The following is an 18780-nucleotide window of genomic DNA, read 5'->3' as shown; positions in this document are numbered from 1 at the left end:
TTTATTAAATTATAATTTAAATTTTATAGAATTTTAAATGCTTGTGGAATACATTTGCGATCTTTCATTTTTATTCATTACCGAAGATTATCAATACCGTGGGGGGGTATACACATTCCTCCTTTCTTCTTATCCTCCCCCCCACGGGGGGGGAAGATAAGAAAAAATGAGGAATGTGTGTACATTATAATTTATTATTATCTGAGAAGATATTAATCTCAGATAATAATAAATTATTATCTGAGAAGATATTATTATTATCCTCCAAAAAATAGCCAAGAATTCATCGAGGGAAGCTATACATCGCTCAAACCGGCTGTCACACGTTTCCTTAAACTCATTCACACTAGATGCACTCACCGCTTCAAGAGACAAGCTATTCCACTCATTCACTGCTCTGAAACAGCAAACTTTAGCTCTTACCCCTTTTTTAACCGCGAACAAAATTAACTTCGATGGATATCCCCTTGTTTTTCTCCCACCTTTCAATAACGACAAGTTTCATCCGACTATATCCTGTAAGGTTTATTTAGAAGTTTACAGACCTCGATCATATTACTCCTCTTTCTCCTGTTAACTCGAGTTTGTAGTCCGCATATCGTCATAATCTACATTCCAAAATCCCGATATAATCTTCGGGATTTTAGAATCCTTTGGAATCCAGGAGACTAAATTTTGCATGGTGTGCTGTTATCAAACCCTTGAAAGGTGGCAAAAGGACTTTCTTATCCTTACATGTCAAAGTTTGTTTCAACATCGCAATTTTCCTCTGAGTTATATTTGTAATTTTTGTTATATGTCCTTTGAACTTTAAATTCCTATTTACCGTAACTCCAAAATCTGTTCGGTGGGTTGTCCACTGCGGGTGACACTTGCATTTGACTCCTTGGGCTTACATATCAGTATATTATCATTGATTGATCTGGGATGGCCCAATGTGGTAACAATTTGCTGAACACATAGGCCTGCAACATGGCATTCTAACACAATGCCTCATTCAAACTGAGTCAATTTCCCCTTCTCGCAGCACTTTCACCCGGACACAGGTGCTGAATTGGGAGCATCACATTCCTCTAATTTACACCGGTTACAAACACATTACTTGGTACGATGCACCTCGCCCACGTGGATGCCCGTTGGCTTCTTTCCAAGCAGTGCATCTGTAAAGAAAATAAATATTTTTATTGTGGTTGTTCGTTCTATAGCTGATGCGCAGAGAAGCATTTGTGTAATAATATTTATAACTCGACCAACATTTATTTGAGATGTATTTGTATCCCACATATGATTTGTTCATCTTTTACGTAGAAAGTGAAATAACTATTCTCTCTCTCTTTCTCTCTTAGTACATTATCAATATTTGTGCCAAAGTTTGACGTGATATGAATTCAGTTTTTATTGACTAAAATTTTTGCCAAGTTTTGTCAACTTTTCGATTTTTTTATTGGCTTTCGAAATTGGCCAAGATGATTGGCTGCGTCAGTCTGCATCGTTTGCTTCATACGCAGAAGGTAACTTCGCCTCGCGTCGACATCATATTCTTTCGAGTTACAACACAGAATAAAAGAAAAACGGGAAAAAAAATTCAGTTTCGTACCAGACACACACACAGAAACATTTCATTCTCCTTTTTTTAATATGTGTTTCTTGAACGCATTTCCTCCTTTTAGGCGGCAATGAAAAAGTGCGCTGAGAAGTGTAAATAGAAATATCGAAAGAACTGCCACGAAATGAAAGATTGCGACAATACTTTTAAGTACTTTTTTATTTCGTTTTTCGCTAATATCGTGTCTTTACCTGTTTTTAAACTGTTGACGCTTTTCTATTAATTTAATTTCTGTGATCGCTCCTACCAACTTTCATTTCTTAACATTCTTCCCCAAGGAACAGATCTCATTACTGGAAATAAATAAATGGCTTTTCTCTCTTTGTTTACGTTGCTAACGGGTTTGTTTTAACAAGGTGATTTCTTCGTTAACTGGTATTTGCATGTACATTTTTGGTTTCGCTCCAAGAAGCAAAAGTTTAATTTAATAATCATTTATTTCTCAAGCTGAAATTGTTTAAAATTTTGAAATGCCCGCTAGGCACCGCCTTTGGCAATAAATAAATAAATAAATAAATAAATAAAAATAAAAATCATGTTGCTTTGAAAGGAATTATGAAATATTATTATATATATTAATGAATGTAATAGTTCTTGTGTCTCCATGGCAACGTCATATATTTTCAGGAAAGGCTTTTTATTTCCATATACTGAATATTTGACTTCCTATTTCCAAAGTGTTTTTTTTGTTGTTTGTTTGTTTACTGACAGTTAACTAAACAGGTACGTTCTACAATGGTTTAATTTCACTCGTTTTTTTTTCTTTGTTATATTATTGTTGCTATTATTTATTTATTTATTTTTTAATTTCAGCTTTTTATTTTTAAATTATTATTTGAAGTATTATTATTATTATTACATGGACTCATCGAGGGAGGGCATCTACTGTATACCTCTCCGTCCCTACCAACTACAACTACCAACACCATCTACCATCCACCACCACCACTAGTATTTTCACAGACAATCACAATCTATGCCCACGGCGGTATTCGAACCAGCAGCCTTTTGGCTGGAGAACGCATTCGCTAATCACTCGGCCAACCAGACTGGCCAAAGTGTCTTTACTTTTTTTAATACATTTCGTTATTTATAAATGGCTATCTACGTAATAAAAATATATCGGCAGACGAAAATTACGCATTATAAAAATATGTGTATTCATTTAAACTATTTTCTTATTATTTGAAGTATTTTTAACTTTTTTATTACGTTATACATAAATAAAAAAATTATAGAATCCTTATATTACGTGTATATTATTTGCAACTTATAGTATAGCTTATGTTGCATTATATTATACGATACCTTATATATTACAGAAATATGACAGAAACTAAGTAATCCTGACCGAGGATAAATTTATAGGGAAACTGATCGGTTTAAATGCCTGGGAAATATCTTTAATAAAGATGAAAGTTCAGGACCGGATATTACTGATCATATCGCAAATTTAGGAGTGCTCAAAGAATCAGTTCTTTCGCCGGTCCAATATATAACACCATAACAAAGATTTGCAAGAAACAACTAATCCGGTTTGGCAGTATTAGCAAATCTAAGGATCTCCCAGTACAAGTCATTGAAGAACTTATTTCAGATCCACAAAAAAGAGGATGACGGACAAATAACAAATTGGATAGAAGTAATTCAAGTGCCAAGTGAATCATTTATTTTCTGCTATGTTTGAGATCCATATCTCATTAGATTAACTCTACGTAAACATCCCAAATATACCAAGTTCTTTGCTGACATATTCATTTTTAAGATAGCTTTCCATTTCTACCTTTGCATGGATCTAATTTTCTTCAGAACTCTCCTGTCTGTGGCCTACGAACAGTTGCTTTATTTTTAAAACAACAGTGGTACAAGCATAATCAAATAGGGTGGCACTTGGTTTTTCATATAGTCAAAAAGAACTTTACTAAATATTAAATAACATGAATTCCTTTTGTAATAAATGAAAATTATTAGAATTATTTTGTCTGTATTTTATACTATTTTGCGCTATAAGCTCTCATCCGCAAAATAAATATATGCAATTCTGAGGTTTAAAAATTAGCTGTTTTTATTAGCTTAATGTTTTATGTGAGGTGTGAGTTCGAACATTAATTTATATGCAGTATAGATGCTATGCATGATACATATAAATCAATTTATGTTCGTGTTCACAAATAAAAATTTAATACCATAACAGAGATTTTATTAAACAGTAACGGGAGGAATAGGAATTGTATAACATTTCAGGAAGTTGAAGTGAGGATATAATTAAACTCCGATCAGTTCATTAAATCAGTGCATACAAGTGATGTGTCCCCCACACGACGAAACAATCCTATTATCTACCGTCTAGATTCCGTATATAATGGATTACATACGGTCATGATTTCATTCTCCGGGCAACACAAACGTTATGTGGACAGTCCATTAACTGACGCACGTGTGAGGGTTGTCTATCTTCTCACGTCTGTCGTTCAGAGGGAGGCTGTTGTCTCCCTTGGTGCTCTAGATCTTGTCTGGTATCGACATCATAGACCGTTTTGGACAGTGCGAAAATGTACGTGAACTAATTCGAGGATTGCTGCTGTGATACAACACACAAGGTTGTCCGTGCCAATGAATGAGCCATTCAGTTTCTGCCTCGATAGAAAAGGGTCGCGCTGTAGGGATCTAAATGGCAAAATGGCCGGAGTTGTTCGAATGCCTGGCGTTCTTAGTAAGTGACACAATTAATTTGCGACCTCGCGGACAATGGACGCGTGAACTAAAAAAAAAAAAATGCAACTAATCTGAACTATTATATATACCTTCCTTTATTTAGAGAATTCATCAGACTATCTTTTATGTTTTGAATAAATTCACTCAGTGATTTGGAAAATATGCTGTTAGATAACTCATCTCTAACAGAGCAAATAGCGCATATCTCTTAGGCAATACTTACTTCGCAAATCGAACAGAAATTTAAGGTAAATCATTAAGACGCAACGTTTTAACCACGTTAGAGCACTCAAAACATAAATTTTCAATTTCCGACAGTTAATTTTCTGTTTAAATTGTACTCTCTAATTAGACCTAAGGCTGCATCTGTCTAAACTCTAAGGCTGAATATTTAAAAAAAAAAAAACTTTCATCTTTAGTGAACTGTTTATCGACTGTCATCTAATTTCTTCCTGAACACTCATAAAAGGATTTTCTTAAGTTTTATTTGCCATCATATTTCCTATTCTGACTTTTACTGCAGTGGTCGATATAACATTGTTAGGGGTCGATAGAAAAATATAAGACATCATTGTACGGATAATATTTAATTCGGTTAACTTTGATTACCTCCATCCTGAATGACAATGCAATTAAGAGTGAATCGTGGGAACTGTGACATGAATAGGACCTGTAAGATGGAGCAAGGTCATGAAAATAGTTACGTAGGCCAATCAAGTAGGCTAAAATGACGTATTTACCAATAAAGGGATGTCGGTGGTTTTATATAAATATATTTTATATGTTATTTATCCCTCCTATCAAATATGTAATGTTAAGAAGAACGTCAAAAACAAAAACGCATCCCTTTGACGTTAAGCCAATATGATAATATATACTATATTATACATACAAGAAACACTCACATAAGCGTATTTTTTGCTTGTCCTATTATAATTACGTAATAGTAAAATACATGGGGTCGACAAAAAGTCAAGAAACTCCTGAAGGGGTCGACAGTAAAAGAAGTTTGGCAACTCCTGTATTACTGTTTTACTAGACTTTTATTTCCTTAGTCAGCCAAGAAGTAATCGAATAATATCGCAAAACACGAAACAAATATAGTATAATCATTCTTATATAAGAATAAATTACATAAAATTTGAAAAGGTGTTGGAGTAAGTTCCATGTTAAATATAATAAATACATGTACATTTTTATTATATGGATTAAATTAATATAATAAATTACAATAAAAACGATTCATATATGAATATATATATATATACTATTTCCAAACCAGAGTAAGCAAATGTTTACAAATTTATTTTCGACAACAGCATTACTTTTTTGCACTTCTTATTTGTAACGTATGCTCATAATATAACAGGTTGTGGGCATAAAACGCATAATTTTGTTTTTATTTTAGAAGGATATTATAAACACATCCATATTTTATAGCCAAATGCAAATAAAATTTTTCAAATAAATTTCGAAATATAAGGTTCATTTGAATTTGGCAATAAAATATGAAATCGCAGGTGGGATTCTGAAACTGCTGTCACCTAGCCTCGCACACCCAAAAATGGCATATTTCGCTATAAACAGGTAACCTAAAATCTGCATTGACAACAGAACTCTGCGATCATTAGATCTTTAAAGAGTTTTTATCTCCATTTATAAATATTAATAAGGCTATTATGTGGCATGTGGTTGTTGAGTAATTAGGCTTACGAAATGACAAACCTTCGTTTAGCCAAACTGCAATACATTAACAGTTCGGCTGCCATTCTTATCACGTTTTCAAGTGCGTGGTCAATCATCGATAAGTTGTGAGAAATTATTCAGCCTTCTGTTTCTGAAGAAAGAGAAAAGAAATCTTATCTTCTGACCACATTTATCCATTAAAGAAAATTAAAGTTTCATGCTCTTGAGATAAGCTCATACATGCTGACAAATGTGGACGAACATTTGTCACGTCAATGAGGGAATTAATTTAAAAAATGCCACTTAAACTTGCTCATTTTCAGGTCAATAAATCGCTATTCCATCTATGATTTGTACCTGTAACGTAATCGGTGGAGTGAACGATAAAGTTTTCCCAGACAGCCTTGATCTGGCTGCATTCAAGTAGCTATTGGCTTAATAGCTGGCTACCGGTGATATGCACGTTGGGCGGAGGTTAAATGAGATGGAGATGTATCCTTAAAACTTCCCGAATACGATTTATTGATGATTTAATGGCTAATCAAGCATGCTTTAAGTCCACGTCGTTAGTTTCCAGTTGTGCGGTTTAATCCCCACAAGTGATTTAAAATATCGTTTGATGTGGCAACACTGTGATTAGCGGCAACCATTATTTGACTTCGCTTGTAACCCTGTGACTTCCAAACTTATCAATATGCGATACCACAAGCCAAACGCGTCACTGTTCAAGAGGCAGGATCAATACAGGGACTTCATTAATGGATTGCTTCCTGATTTTGTATATTTCGTATTAAATAGCGTAAACAGATTCGTTCTCTATTTACTTTTCTGTAAAACCAAACTAACCGAAAATTCTGGAATTGTTTTTACAATTCCTAAAATGATACAGGCGGGCTGGTTGGGCGAATGGTTAGTGAATTCGTACTCCAGCCAAGAGGCTGCGGGTTCGAATCCCACCATAGGCATGAATGTTTGTGATTGTCGTACGAATTCTCTGTAAAAAGGCTATCTGCGATCTTTCCACTTCTTGTAGCAGAAGATTTTACGCGATCCCAAAATCCTGCAAGGTACGGGAGTGACCTGATGGCGTCTATGTGAATAACTGACTAAATACGTAACATGTCCGTTTTACACATAACATTGTTTGGTATAACACTATTTCGCATAATGCTCGAGTATTGTTTTTTTTTTAATTATTATTTCCTTCTTAGATTTCTACCCTCAGGCTAGTGAAAACCTAATCAATGCACTAATAAAAGGCTAATATATGGGATGAGTCCATTTCTTAAGTAATGCTAGCAAAGACAACTCCTATGACGAAGATTTCTTCTCATAAATTCCGGGTAAAATTACAAACTTTTATGTGTCAGTGATTTGGATTTAAAATTACAGATATTTAATATCTTCTTTATATTCTTTGAATTTCAGTTATTTTCATAACTCACATTAATACTGACTACTTGCGTTCCTATAATCACATGACTTTTTTGCGATCAATTGCTCTGTTCTTCCTAACCTCTTTCCTTTACAATAAGCAGTTCGTATTTACTTATAAAAAATCCGGAAAACTACACAAGAAACAAACACAGATTTGCCTGAATGGAAGTCAAGAATTTCTTTGGAAACTAATGGAGGCAATTTGGAATTACAGTTTGTTGCCCACAAAAGCGAACAAACGAAGTTTATTAGATTGAGATTGTGTGCAAGGACAAGAAGAAGAAAGAAACCAGAAGAGACCCTCTTAAAGCACAGAATATAAAGAAGAAATACGAACCCTGTGCATGCCAGATGTTGTCTTTCACTGTATTTCTTGAAAAAAGAACGGTTGAATGTACTCCTTTTTACATTGGAATGGGACAGAAAAAAAACACAATTGTCTTCACGAGAACTGTAGTCTTTATTTCTTAATCTTGATTAGAGCCCAGACTAGGCATGCCAATGAATAAACAGAATTAGAGCTACACCTACTCTACTTTAATGATATTTTATTATTATTATTATTATTATTATTATTATTCAGTCATCATTCAGTCATAGTTCGTCTTGCAAGCAAGTCCACAAGAGACAATCTCATAAAAGAGTAGACAGAAAAAAAAACAGTTGCCAAGGACTTGAACGCATTGCAAGACAACACACCAATCTTCCTCTCTGAATATTTAACACGATTCAACCAGAATCTGTTGTATAAAGCAAAAACAGAAAAAAATTACCAATTTTTGTGAATCAGAGATGTCAATATATTCTTGAGGGAAGTCACAAACTTCAAAACGGATACAAATTAAAAGCTCAGAAGACATAGAAAGGCTGCCACAGTGAAAAAAAAAAGTCTCCTAATCAGTTCAAAAGAAGACCACAATAAAAATGAATGTGAACCGCCAAGACAGATGCAATAACACCAGAACATATCGGCAATTTCACTTTGATCAGATCTTTCAGATCATTCATTTGACCTCCCAAACATCAGCCTACTTCCAACACAGCAATCAAATCAATAATAATAAAAAACAAAACATATATCTAACCGGTGTCATCCTCAGATAAGCTGATTATAAAGCTTCGAGGATGCAACCTGAGACATTACAACGCAACTGAGATCAACAGAAAGGAAAAAATAGAAGAAGAAAAAAAAAAGAATTATTTATTACATTGAAGTGCTGTAGTTACAGCGGTTATAAACATTAAAAAGCAAAAATTGTAATATATATATAACTTACTAGAGCCTGTGTAGCTCAGTGGATGTGGCATTTGCACACCACCGCGCTAGGCCGCACGAAGGAAGTCTTGGTTTCGAGTCTAGTCGGCGACTAGAGGAAATTTTTCTAAGCCTTTTTTCGACCGGTTCCCGAGTTAGTCGATCACGGGCAAGCAGGTTTTTCCTCCCGGAAACTCGGGTTTTTCGTCCTGTAAACTCAAGAAAATCGACCGTAGAACCCACATTATTTCAGACATTAAATATATTGTGTTAGGGTTAGAGACCACGAGATGGCGGCACATTTGAGCCGTCTCTCTTCACTGCGTACCGCTTAATTAGTGATAGCCTTGGGCCATCTGTCTCTGATTGGGTACCAGTGGAGATTGAACTGCCCACTCAGTCTCCAAAAGTTAGATAGGGCTAAATGGCCTCGCCTACTCCCGTATATACGGGAATAAAAAGACGTTAGCTGATTTTTTTTTTTTTTTACATATAACTTACTGTTATACTATAAATACTGTTAAAAATGTAACCTTATCCAATTGCAAACGATAAATTACCATCCATAGTAGCTATTATTAACGCATTTTAGAATGCAAAAAACGGAAAAATTTGTATGAAACTCACTTTAAAAAATATCTGTAATATGTAAATATATGTAAATATGTGTATATATGTAAATGCTCTGTAAGATGATAAATAAAATGTTATTATAATTATTTAAAAAAAATTATTATTATTATTAGCCTCGTAACTCAGTCGTTATAAACGAAGCCCTTGGTCAGAAAGACGCGGATTTGATTTCCGTCTGTGACACGAAGAACCTTTATCTGGTCTCTTTCAACTAAAGGTGAGTTAGCCAGTCTCATACGGTAGGAAAAGAGTTTTTCACCTGGAAACTTGGTTTTATCGTACTCCAGAACAGCCAAACGGGCCCCGTGAATACACGCTTCTACATACATAGGACACACCGGGAGGCCGAGGGCTAACCACCTTATTCTCCTTACGGTTGCGATGTGAGAGTGAGACAGAGAGGTCTAAACCATCGGTTCCCAACCGGTGGTACGGGTATACCTCCGGGGGTACGTGCTGGACCGTTCAGGGGTACACAAAAAATAATCAGTCATGGCGGAAAAACAACTATTTGCGACTATTTTACATTAAGATAGGCACTGAACAAAAGTGTCAGAATATTTAAAAACAGCTATTTGTTTTTAAATAAATTGTGGAAAAAGTTGGGAACCATTGCTCTAAACCATTGACAGTTAAATACATTATATAAGAAGTATACATTATATTGCATTTGAAATATACGTATATATACTTGGTAACCCTAATATACATTATTAGGGTTACCAAGTAATGTATATTAACCCTAATATACTGTACATTATATATATATATATATATATATATATATATATTAAAGATACCAAGCTATTTTAAACCTGGTTTTAAGTTCATAGAAATATCAGTACCAGGAGATAGTAGGATTGATGACAAAGAAAATGAAAAAATTACAAAGTATCGCGATTTGCAAGTTGAAGTTGAGCGAATCTGGCAAAACAAAACGAAAGTTGTTCCTATAATAATAGGTGCTTTAGGCGCAACATCTAGAAGCACTCGAGTTAGATGGATTAAAAATTGGGCAGCTGCGAAAGGCCGCTTTGTTCGGCACAGCATTCATATTCAGAAAGTATTTCCACAACTCATAGGCTCTTGGGTAGGGCTCGAATTAGTGGAATATAACCAGCCTTTTACTGTTTACTTTGACTATGGAAGCAGATGATGAATTAGCTTTGATGAATATTATATATATAAAAAAAAATGCTGCAAATTCAAGTCTTCAATTATTTATATTTCATATAAATAAAAAAAAATAAACAATGCATTTATCAAGAGATAAGAACACAGTCGTGCAATTATAGTTTGACTAATCAAGTAGGGCGAACGTAAACATGTCTTTGGTTTGGACTCCTGTCATAAATTACTAATATTAAATAATAATCGAAATCTACAGGAATTCGCAACTTTAAAACCATCCAATTTACTTCTTTTGAGAGTCTCGTGATATTTTTAAAAAATTAAATTCTATTTACATTTACTCAATCACAGCCCATGAGATGGCGCTGTTTGGTGATTTGTTTTGACATCCTAATAAGTTAGTGGCGTCATACCCTTTTGTTGTTTGACTTGAAACTAACGGCAAACACAAGATCGCCATTTTCTTTCATTATTGTTGATAACATTTAAGCATTTTACAAATCCCTTTAAAAAAACTTATTTGTTTTGTATTTAGTTTTAATTTTAAAATAGCATGTATAAAATATACGTTTTTTAAATTGATTATTATAATTTGTAATTTATGATTATTTTTATGTAGGCCAGTTGTTTTTGACAGAATTGCAACTTAATACAAGTAATTTTTAATTAAAATTTGCCCGAGCAGGTGGTGGTACTAAATACTATTATTTAGTAATAGTTTATTCACTGTCTGCAAAAGGTGTAAAAGTAAATAGAAGAATCTTCCCTCCAGAAATTCTGGGGACGGGTGGGGGCTGCCAAATCGATTAGACTTTATTTCAGTGAAAAATAACATATGCTTTATAATGGCTGGCTGAAATCATACGCGAGTTTGTCCTTCTCAATTTAAATGTGCTTAGTTAAGTTTGGTAAGTTGTCTCCTCTTTTCTACCATATTTCTTAAATATCAGTGAAGTTTGAATTTATCGTTAAGCAGGACGATAATCCTTGGGATTCTGGAAGATAATAGGTTGCATAGTTTTGTAAAAGACTTCAGTTCAGAGTTCTTGGTTGTTGGTAGCACATCCCAATGGATCTGAACAATGGAGAGAGCGACACCTTACGGCCAATTACTCTTCCTCTGTCAACATCTTGTCAAGTGTCAGAGAGATATTGCAGGTGAATGCTGGAATAAAATTGCAATTTCACGTGCGCGTCAGTAGGATACACATAAATAGCAGGAAGTGTAATTAATCATCTTACCTAAGCAACGCTAACAGAAAAACAAAATCAAAAATCCAGTACTGTTAGAATTAGGCTTCGTTGACATGGATTATATTGTTATTCAGGATTAGAAGGATTATAAGCAGTTTAAATGAAAACAGAGACGGTATTGGCATAACACAATAATAACGGTCTCTCTCTCTCTCTCTCTCTCTCTCTCTCTCACACACACACACACACAATTATAAGAAGTGCATTTCATTTATACAAAACAAGTTTAGTTTTTCAGTTCGCCGCTAGGTGGAAGGTTTTCAGAGGAGAAATAGTTTTTTATTTATTTTTTTTATTATTATTTTATTTATTTATTTTTTTTTTTTTGAGACCATTACTTTTTATAGGGCTCTTGGAAAAGATCAATATCTCTAAAGAGTGAATTTGAAATTAAGAAAAGCTCTTGAATTTCCACAACAACGCAATAGCAATTCCACTGGCGTGACAACTGTTCAGTGAACTATCCAACTTTATTCCTTTCACGTCACTCACTTATAAGAAGTCGATTTTCGCGTAAACAGAATTCGATTTAATCTGCAAATCCATAGTTTACAGGCCAACAATTCTTCCGCATCTGCAAAAGCTGAGAGGCAGTCGCAAACTGTCCAAGAAACAGCGGTGATCGAACATGTTTATAAACATTGTCTAAAAATGGGAGTGGACGTGAGTGTTAGGAAATGTCGCATGGTTACCTCCAATAATATTACTTTGATATTTAATAGAGAAATACGCTCTTCATTTTGATCTTACTGCACTAGAAAGATTTAAATAAAAACATTGCTTCTTATATAATATAATATAATATATTATATTATTACATAAATTGAAAAGTAGCTCTATTAAATTAAATTCAGATTTAATTACATCACAATACTAATTATACACCATAACAAAATTGCAAATCACAGTCTATATATATACATTAGTGGCCAAAATTGTGGAAACCATTTGGAAGAAGTGTATTTTTGAGGTTTGATGGTTCATAACACGACTATTTTTTTTTCCCATAAATCATATACCAATGGAAAAATAATTTAATTGAGAATGTAATGCAATTACTTTTATGAAGGATATTTTATTAGAACAGCAGTTATAAAGAAGAAAAGTGAAACACATAGAAAAAATCAGATATACAAAAATTCTAACAATGTGAGTTAATACTTAGTTGGGTAACCTTTAGCATTAATTACGGCCTTACAACGTCTTCCCGTGGAGTGAACCAAGTTTTTTAGTTCTGTAGCTGTTATAATGTGAAACCAAGATTGAATTATTGCTTCTATTCCCTGGCCATTCCAACAGTAGAATATGATTATCTTGAAACTACTTTTTGCACACAGCAGCAACATGACATGGAACTGCATCCTGCTGAAATATAAATGCTTCATTATCTTGGAAAATATCACGTGCGAAGGCTTCAGTTTGGGCTGAAGTATTTCATTTATGTATTTTTGGCCATTTATATCCTCATTAATCACGCAAATTCTGCCTACACCTTTTGATATCATACAACCCCAGATCATAACACTAAGTGGGTGTTTCACGGTAGGTATAATGCAATCAGGATGTAAATCTTCTCCGATTCTTCTCCTTATGTATATTATGCCATCACTACCAAACAGGGAGATTTTAGTCTCATCACTCGAAATAACACTGTCCCATTGTTCCGCTGTCCAGTTAACATGGGTTTTAGCCCAGTTTAATCTTTTTAACCTTTGTTTGAGAGATAAAAATGGCTTTTTTCGTGGAATTCTAGCATTTAGAACAAATTCCTGCAGTCTGCACCAAACAGTCCTTGCACTCAACTTCACATTGTATTTCACCATTTCATCTTGTATACACTCAGATGAATTTCTTCTGTCATGTAGGCGCAGTATCACAATTCTTCTATCATCACTTGCTGTTGTGTACCTTTTCCTGCTTTTACCAGTCTGGTTTTGTAGTGACTCAGTCTCCTTATACCTCTTCAAAAATTTAGAAATGCCACCTTTGGTTAAGTTTCCACCAATTTTTCTTCTAATTTCTTCATCACTGTAGCCTTGTTCACTTAATAGTACTATTTTACATCGCTTTCTGGGTGACCAGTCAACTCTTTGCGCCATTTCTTTAATTTTATTACGTTTTACAAGCTCACTAAATGAAAGAACACAAAAAAACCAACCAACTTGATAGCAATCATATAACACACTGACAAATGTCCTCCTCTCAGCTCCAATACATGACATCAATAGCTGAATCCTACTGTGACCTTATTGGCTCATTGCTAAAACAAGATGACACCTGATTGGCTCTCTAAACACTAATGCTCATTGGCTACATTCAAATGAAGGAAAGCTACTTCATATCAACCTAAGCAAGTTGTGCTTCTTTATTCTGGTTATTTGGCTATAATTTTTCAAAGAATACAGATAATTGAATATACTTTGTTGCATTACATTCGTGATTAAATTATCTTTCCACCGATAATAATTTGTATGGTATCACACCAAACAGAAGTGGTGTTATGAGCCATCAATCCTGAAATACACTTTTTCAAAAGGTTTCCGCAATTTGACCACTAGTGGATATATAATAATTAATATATATTTAGAAATAAACATTAGTTGAGTTAATGCTGAATTAATAGTAATAAGTGAATATTAGTTAATTAATGATGAATATATTATTACTATTTGATTTTATTGCAAAAATCCAGAATTAATTCTTCTTGAAATTAGGAAATCCAATTTTATTTATCTCGAACATGAAAATTCTCAATATAATCAAAATATAGATTCACCACAATGTTAGTATTCTCAGTGGCCTTCTAATAAGCACACTTCAGTCATCTGGGGAGACCATGTAATTCTTTTTCCTTATATAAAACAGATAGACATGAATACGTGTAAAATGTGTATATGTGTCAGGGATATGTGAATAAATCAACCATTTGCCCTTTGAAGAAAAAACAAACAAACTGGATTATTCCAGCCATGAGGTAACTTTGCAGACTGCTGGTGACAGTAATGTGAGAATAGATTTCTTGGCACATGTTAAATCCCTTCGTAATGATATCCATATACCATAGCTTGCTAGAGCATCGGTACCGAGTGGATCCATCCTTTTATGCTCGATTCATACTGTAGTTTAGCAATTGATAAAGATTATTTCTGTTGGCGCTTCACACCACGAGGTTCAGATCTTTCAGAAATGAAAATAGCGTGAGGATGATATCATCATACTTCATTGGTCTGCTCATTCTATGGATATCGATCAAAATGAGTATCGCTGGATGAGGCCGAACAACGAACTGTTCGCAAGAGGAATATAACGTAATCCAGTCTGAGGTCCTTCTGAGATTAGATGCGAAAAGACTAAAAACATGCCATTCGCTGTGGTAGGTGTGCTAATAAACAAGCCGCTGGAGTATAAGTGATGCACCATAAAGCACTAAAAATCAATTCATGCTATTCCTAAATAAATCATTTTAATTTTCTTTAATGATCTCTTATACTTCTCTTGTATGGAATCTAAAAGAAGCGAACAACAACGAAGTCGTTTGTTATAAAATGGCGTCTAGTCTTTAACACTTCCATTGCGCAAGCATTTGGTGGTAAGCGTAATTATTCGTCTCTACACAAGCTGGTCCGATCCACAAGTTTTATTTTTGTTCCTTTGATAAAGCAAGGATCGATCAGTCCAATCATGTGGCGAACAATAATCCATTACAGTTCAATATATGAATCAATTCAATCCTTCAATCTACCCATGTAAAAAATTTATGAGTTAGTTATGAAATGCGACCGTCATGTAGTTGAAGGAGAGAGGAAGCACAGAGATTCTTCGAAATATCGCAGCACTGTGGCAAATACTACATTAAATGAAAAGAAAGTTTAAAAAGAAAATCAAAGACAGATTTTTTTTCTCCTTTAGCAACCAAAGTCAGATTTCATCTTCTATTCAAACACCATCCCCGATGGCCGACAGTGCAAATATTGGAGTTCGGTTGGTTGTTTAGACAGCACTTTTGTACTTTCTCTCTATTACACTCCGAGAGTGCTCGTAACGGATACGTCCATGGGACGTACAGGCTATCCAATGAGTAATTCTGTTCAAATTTTTGATTTTCTGAAGTAGAAATGAAAACATTTTTTGTGTAAGTAAAAATCTTTCCTTAATTCAGAAAGGAAGCTATTAGAAGATAACTCTGGAGTGATGTTCCAGCATTTAACAGAGAGAAAGCCATTAACAATCAATACTTTGCATGTTGTCTTCATCCGTTAGACGATCTTCTCTTCCACCCCCCGAAGACAATTCTACGATCACCCTTGTTCTCCAGTAGATTCTCATGTTACCGCTTTCAGCTGTGTGCTTGCACTTGCCTGGAAGTTAGAAGCGATAATTTGCATTTGGAATTAGGGAAAGAAAATGTGTTTAACTGCAGGAGAACCATCACTCCATTATTTGGAAACAAAGTGCTTGCGGGCGAAAAGTAGGTCACGTGCTGTAAGTAACAGCATTTCTCGACAGTTTGATCTTGATCTAATTTAGGAGGAACGCAGAGAATGACTCGAATGAGCACTGATGGTTAAGACAGCAAAACGTGACCAAAGCACATTCAGAAACTGGTTTTCTATTGTCATAATAAAATGTTTGTGGCGTCTACATGTAATGTTTCATAAACACGTTTTGGCTTTGAAAGCTTTGCGCCCGACGGTTTCTTGAATAATTTATCAGAAGTAGAATTCAAGACTCGCGCTTTATTTTTCAAGATCAAGAAACTAAAACTCCTCAAAAGGAAACTCCTATTTGCCTTTGTTTATATGTTCGACTAACAAGATGGATGTTTCGTGTCTCGTTGGACCTTCATCAGCCAATAGGTAGAAAACTTGATATCGGATTCGACGGCCGTCAGCTCCTTCTACTGGCAGGTACGGCAACATCTCATATTCCCCAGATTTTTGTCCGGGCTCGGGACCGGCATAGCTGACGAATCAGCCCTACGGTTGGAGGGAACGTCTTTAGTATTCCGTGTGTGTGTTCACGGGACCGGTTTGCCTGATTTGGAGGACGAAAAACCGGAGTTTCCGGGTGAAAAAACCCTATCTCAATATGAGACCAACTTACTCACCTTTCATCGAAAGAGACCAGATAAAGGTTCCTCACATCACGGACGGGAATTGAACCCAGGTCTTTCCGACCAAGGGTGTTCATCTATACCGACTGAGCTACAGAGTGAGAAAGTAATATGTGAATTCCTTCTGGGAGAGGCGTTTACAAACTTCTATAGGCTCTAAAAATATTTTACGAAGTAATTTTCATGTCCACCCCTTTAGGAACAAAATAAATGCAATAAACAGATCGGAATGAAAAGTGCCTAAGAGCATACTTTCATATAAACTTATTATTTATTTATATTTATTACTATTATTTTGGAAATGGGTAGGCAGCCAGTGTTCTCCTATCATTGACCATGATCGTAGCTGTTCGAGATAAGCAGCAGAGTGTCCGAGCACTGCACATGCGCACTCGACATTCGAAACAAAAATGACTGCAGTAACTTGATTAAACTTGAGAGAGAGAGAGAGAGAGAGAGAGATGTGATTCGTTTTCTGCATGCAGAGAGCAACTGACTCAGATTCACATCGAGCTTCTTAGCGTATCTGATGATCACGTGATTAGAAAGAAATAAGGCTGCAGATATTTGAAGATAGAGGCGACCCTTCGAGTACTGTTCATCGTTTAGGGCAACACATCGTTTTTGAATACATTTCACAAAAGAGAAATGTATTTCCGCGTCATCGAGTGTTTGTCATTGTTTGCCCACAGATTTAGGTGCGTTTCTAGGCTATGGACCTTTGTACGTTTTTTTTTTTTTTTTTTTTTTTTTGTAATTCTCATTTCCACAGCCTTGTATCAGATTATCTAAAAATTGTTCATAACTTTATAAGTAAAATTACTGGCAGCTAGTATATTTAATTCTTAATTCCTTACAATTATTCTCTAACACCGAATAATTTGAAAAATTGGGAAGCAGTTGATCACAAAATTCATTATCCATAATTAAATTTGGGAATTTATTTAACATTTTAACATTAGCGATCTGTTAAGTACTTTTAAGTGAAAAATATTACAAATATTATTACACAAAATTAAAAATAACCCTGTAGCTTGTGAAAAATCAAAACATTCACTGTGGATTCGGTGTAAACAATCTTTTGCATAAACGTTTCATTGGAAAGAAATGGTTTCAAATCCATATTGGAGGCAAAGAGAATTTGTATAGGACTTAAAGCAGTGTCATAAAATATAGGCAGGATTTCCCTTTAAAAACTGATAGCCTTATTTGCTTTGGTAGCAATTCCAAATCAATCCCGTGAACCTCATAAAACTCCAGTAGATTTAGATAACAATGTTTATGTAATTATGAATAAACAAACCTATCACTAGAAATTTGGGAACAAAGAGCATCAGGAGAACATACACTACCAGGCAAAATTTTAGGGTTAACGGACTATGGAACTACATGGAATGAGTATGCATGCCTTACTTTTCGATTTGAGGTTTTCAATTTTAAGAAAGTTGTAGGGGTCTTGAAAACCTCCGATATTATTATTATTTACAAATTTTCAATTAAGTGTTGCTATTTTTATATGTATTTAGAATACTGTAGTTGCATTAAATGAAGTATTTTTAAATATTAATTTTAGATGAAATATAATGCGCCAGCGTGTATGCTTCGAAGCTCGCCCACTTCAGAAAGGCAGTGGTTGGTTACTATGCCATAAATATATCTGAACACACACACACACACACACACACACACACACACACACACACACACAAGCAGGGTGCATCGTGCAATGTAACAAGTCACGTCTTTGTAGCCGGTATAAACTGAAGGAACATGATGCTCCCAAGTTAGTGCGACTGGGCGCGGGAGAAATGGCTACGAGAAGGGAACTGACGGAGTTTGATACCCGAATAGACTACTAACCTCACTCACCGTACGTGACTGTAAGATACTAAGAAGGATAATATGAAAAAATTCGTGGGCGGATACGTGAATGTGGTGTTCCGGGCATTC

The sequence above is a fragment of the Typopeltis vanoorti genome, chromosome 7 (genome assembly GCF_054136105.1).
Source record: "Typopeltis vanoorti isolate ZY-2024b chromosome 7, IOZ_Tvanoo_1.0, whole genome shotgun sequence".
In the NCBI taxonomy this organism is placed as follows: Eukaryota; Metazoa; Arthropoda; class Arachnida; order Uropygi; family Thelyphonidae; genus Typopeltis; species Typopeltis vanoorti.
This window is presented reverse-complemented; position numbering follows the sequence as displayed.